This window comes from Camelina sativa, chromosome 15 (assembly GCF_000633955.1).
Source record: "Camelina sativa cultivar DH55 chromosome 15, Cs, whole genome shotgun sequence".
In the NCBI taxonomy this organism is placed as follows: domain Eukaryota; kingdom Viridiplantae; phylum Streptophyta; class Magnoliopsida; order Brassicales; family Brassicaceae; genus Camelina; species Camelina sativa.
The window spans coordinates 25,802,075-25,807,271 of record NC_025699.1 but is presented as its reverse complement, the minus strand read 5'-3'; the positions used below and the strand labels follow the sequence as shown (position 1 = coordinate 25,807,271).

General features: G+C 42.7%; 1 pseudogene; it reads left to right on the top strand.

The window, feature by feature from the left end:
- Window positions 69–4,322, top strand: LOC109129163 (annotated as a pseudogene).

The window sequence follows — 5,197 nt, the reverse complement described above, 5'->3', positions numbered from 1 at the left end:
TTATTATTGAGTTGCCTTTGGTTGATGCTGTTAAGACTTCTCCAATGCTTAGGAGATATGTCAAGAGGATGGTAACCAAGGATTTTAATGCTGAGCAAGGAGTTATGATGATATCAGCCCAAGTCAGTGCCATCATTCAGAACAAGATCCCAGAAAAACTTCCTGATCCAGGGAGCTTTGTTCTTGATTGTACTATCTTCACTGACAGATTTGCTAGATCTTTTTGTGATCTTGGTTCTAGTGTCAACCTAATGCCAAGATCAGTAGCACTCAGCCTGGGAATGACAGACTTCCAGCCTACTAAGCTCACTCTCATCCTTGCTGATCGATCCGTTCGTATTCTAGATGGTGTTCTTGAAGATGTTCCAATTAAGATTGGTGAGTGCTTGATACCTACTGATTTTGTGGTATTAAAGTATGAGGAAGAACCCAAGGACCCTCTTATTCTGGGAAGATCATTCTTAGCCACTGCTGGAGCTATACTTGATGTCAAGAAAGGTCAGATTGGTCTCATTATTGGTGATCTACAAATGCGCTTTGACATGAAGAAGCTGGTTGCACAAGAGGAATTGGTTAGTACTTCTTCACAAGCTGCAAAGGTTTCTGATTGGAGTCTTGAAAAAGCTCCAAAGGTTGATCTCAAGCCACTTCCTGCAGGTTTAAGGTATGCATATCTAGGTGAGAACTCTTCTTATCCTGTTATTGTTAGTGCTTCCTTAAACAATGCAGAGCTCACTTTACTGCTAAGCAAGCTGCGCAAGTTTCGCAAGGCTCTTGGCTATTCTCTTGATGATATTGCAGGAATCTCTCCAGACTTGTGTATGCATAGGATTCATCTTGAGGAAGGAGCTAAGACATCCATTGAGCATCAGAGGAGGCTGAATCCGAATATGCAAGATGTTGTCAAGAAGGAGATCATGAAGCTGCTGAATGCTGGGATCATCTATCCAATATCTGACAGCAATTGGGTTAGTCCGGTACATGTTGTTCCTAAGAAGGGTGGAGTCACAGTGGTGAAGAATGACAAGAATGAGCTGATCCCTACAAGGACAATTACTGGTCATCGGATGTGCATAGACTACAGGAAGCTGAATGCTGCAACAAGGAAAGATCACTTCCCACTTCCTTTCATTGACCAGATGTTGGAGAGGTTAGCTAATCATCCATACTACTGCTTTTTGGATGGTTACTCAGGCTTTTTCCAGATTCCCATTCATCCTGATGACCAAGAGAAGACCACCTTCACTTGTCCCTATGGTACCTTTGCTTACCGCAGAATGCCTTTTGGTCTCTGTAATGCTCCTGCAACATTTCAGAGATGCATGATGTCAATCTTCACTGATATGATTGAAGATTATATGGAGGTTTTCATGGATGATTTTTCAGTTTATGGATCTTCATTCAAAGCTGTTTGGATAATCTTTGTAAGGTGCTAGCAAGGTGTGAAGAGAAGCATTTGGTGCTTAACTGGGAAAAATGTCATTTTATGGTTAAGNGGAAGGAGCTAAGACATCTATTGAGCATCAGAGGAGGCTGAATCCGAATATGCAAGATGTTTTCAAGAAGGAGATCATGAAGCTGCTGAATGCTGGGATCATCTATCCAATATCTGACAGCAATTGGGTTAGTCCGGTACATGTTGTTCCTAAGAAGGGTGGAGTCACAGTGGTGAAGAATGACAAGAATGAGCTGATCCCTACAAGGACAATTACTGGTCATCGGATGTGCATAGACTACAGGAAGTTGAATGCTGCAACAAGGAAAGATCACTTCCCACTTCCTTTCATTGACCAGATGTTGGAGAGGTTAGCTAATCATCCATACTACTGCTTTTTGGATGGTTACTCAGGCTTTTTCCAGATTCCCATTCATCCTGATGACCAAGAGAAGACCACCTTCACTTGTCCCTATGGTACCTTTGCTTACCGCAGAATGCCTTTTGGTCTCTGTAATGCTCCTGCAACATTTCAGAGATGCATGATGTCAATCTTCACTGATATGATTGAAGATTATATGGAGGTTTTCATGGATGATTTTTCAGTTTATGGATCTTCATTCAAAGCTGTTTGGATAATCTTTGTAAGGTGCTAGCAAGGTGTGAAGAGAAGCATTTGGTGCTTAACTGGGAAAAATGTCATTTTATGGTTAAGGATGGCATAGTGCTTGGCCACAGGGTTTCAGAAGCTGGAATAGAAGTTGACCGCGCTAAGATAGAGGTGATGACAAGTCTTCAACTACCAGAGAATGTGAAGGCAATGAGGAGTTTTCTTGGACATGCAGGGTTCTATAAGCGTTTTATCAAAGATTTCAGCAAGATAGCAAGACCACTTTCTGCTCTATTGTACAAAGATGTCAAGTTTGAATTCACTGATGAATGTCGCATAGCCTTAGAGAGGATTAAGCATGAGCTTGTGAGTGCACCTATTGTTCAGCCACCAGATTGAGATCTTCTATTTGAAGTAATGTGTGATGCTAGTGACTTTGCAGTGGGAGCAGTGCTGGGACAAAGAAAAGATAAGAAACTTCATGCAATCTACTATGCAAGCAGGACACTTGATGAGGCACAAAGAAATTATGCAACAACAGAGAAGGAGTTGTTGGCTGTGGTGTTTGCTTTTGAGAAGTTTAGATCTTATCTGGTTGGTTCAAAAGTCATTGTTCATACTGATCATGCTGCATTAAGGTACTTGATGCAGAAGAAGGATGCTAAGCCTAGACTTTTGAGATGGATTCTTCTTCTACAAGAGTTTGACATTGAAGTGAGGGATAAGAAGGGGATAGAGAATGGTGTTGCTGATCACTTGTCCAGGATTAGGATTGATGATGATGTCCCAATTCGTGATTGTCTACCTGAAGAGCATGTTTATTTTGTTGATACTGGGTTTCGGACTGAAGAGTCGAAGGTTTTGTCTTCGGATGCATATGGTGTCGATCGACACCAACCAGGTGGCATCGATCGACACCCTTTGTTTCCCGAAACGGATTGGTCTAATGATGGAGACTTAGCTGCTGTGGCTAGCTCCAATCAACCTTGGTATGCTGATATTGCCAATTATCTTGCTGCAGAGGTAGAACCAGAAAAATTCATAGGCTATCATAAGAAGAGGTTCTTGAGAGAGCTAAGGAGATATTATTGGGATGAGCCTTATTTGTACAAGCATTGCAGTGATGGTGTTTACAGAAGATGTCTAGCTGAGACAGAAGTTCCTGATGTTCTATTTTACTGTCATGGATCAGATTACGCTGGACACTTTGCTACTTTCAAGACAGTGTCTAAGGTTCTACAAGCTGGGTTTTGGTGGCCAACAATGTTCAAGGATGCTAATGAGTTTGTCTCTAGATGTGATGCTTGTCAGCGGAAAGGTCAGTTTAGTAAGAGGCATGAGATGCCACAAAACTTTATCTTTGAGGTTGAAGTTTTTGATTGTTGGGGCGTTGACTTTATGGGACCATTCCCATCTTCTTAAAAGAATCAATACATCTTAGTGGCTGTTGACTATGTCTCCAAGTGGGCTGAAGCAATTGCAAGTCCAACGAATGATTCTGCTGTGGTTCTTAAGCTGTTTAAGACCATTATCTTTCCGCGGTTTGGAGTTCCTAGCATTTTCATCAGTGATGGAGGTAAGCACTTTATCAATAAAGTGTTTGAGAAGCTGCTGAAAAAGTATGGTGTTCAACATTGAGTGGCTAGTCCATATCATCCGCAGACTAGTGGACAAGTTGAAGTCTCCAACAGGCAGATTAAGGAGATTCTAGAGAAAACAGTGGGTGTTACAAGGAAAGATTGGGCTATGAAGCTTGATGATGCACTTTGGGCATATAGAACTGCATATAAGACACCACTTAGCACTACTCCTTTCCATCTGCTTTATGGGAAAGCCTGTCATCTACCAGTGGAGTTAGAGCACAAAGCAGCCTGGGCAGTTAAGTTGATGAATTTTGATGCCAAGACAGCTTCAGAGAGAAGGTTAGTGCAGTTGAATGAGTTGGATGAACTGAGGTTTCATGCATTTGAGAATTCCAAGCTGTACAAGGAGAGGACCAAGGCTTATCATGATAAGAAGATCATCTCCAGACACTTTGAGCCTAATGACCAGGTACTCCTTTACAATTCCCGCTTGAAGCTGTTTCCTGAAAAGCTGCGTTCCCGCTGGTCTGGTCCTTTTACTGTTCAAGAAGTCAGACCATATGGAGCTATTGTGCTGTTGAACTCCAAAGGAGAGAAATTCACTGTTAATGGCCAAAGGGTGAAACACTATTGGGCAAAAGCTGCGATACCAGACGGACACATTGTGCGTTTGGATGATGCACCCTCTGCCTAATCCGCTGCCAAGTTAAGCTAATGACTTAAAACAAGCGCTGAGTGGGAGGCAACCCACTGGTAAGAATTAATTATTTTGAATTTTTGCTTTTTAGGATCACTAACATATTAATTTTTGGTTTTGAGTTTTTATTGTTTCAGGAAAATAAAAAAATAAAAAGAGAAAAAGTTACGAATACCATTGATCAGAGCTAGCATCGACCGATACCATAGAGATGGGCATCGGTCGACGCTGTTATGGACCAAGATGAGAAAACGGGCCATCGGGTTTGATTTTGCTGGGTTTCAGTCGAGTGGGCTTGTGATCGAAAATGGGCCGGGTCCGACAGAGGAAGCATCGACCGATACCACTTATATGGGCATCGGTCGATACCACTTAAACCCGAGAAAAGACGATTAAAATCGCGAGACTTTTTCAGTCTTCCTCCATTCGACCCAAATTCGAGCTAACCCTAGAATCTTCATAACTCTCTCATTACGGCTCCCTTTTGAGTGATTCCAAACTCTAATCCACTCAATTTTCTCTCCTCTACCTGGATTTAGTGTCAATTTCGTGTTTTGGAGTGATGGTACCCAACAAGAAGGCTCGACCCAACGACGGCGAAGCTTCTTCTTCAACTCGTCCACCTCGTCAATCCGGCCGCCGTTCATCTCCGCCAGCTCCGACGAGCCTTCCCCAGCCTCCACGACGTCCGACGATTGTCCCCACCACCTTGCCTGACCTCTCTCTTCCATCTCCCATTCAATCAAGGTTCCCATGGCCAAAATAAGAAGGTCAACCAATTCCAACTGAGAGAGAATGGCCTAAACACAAGCTTCCTGAGCTTAGCAAGCCTGAATTCATCAATAGGCCAGTGGGTGTTTGGGGAGATTATG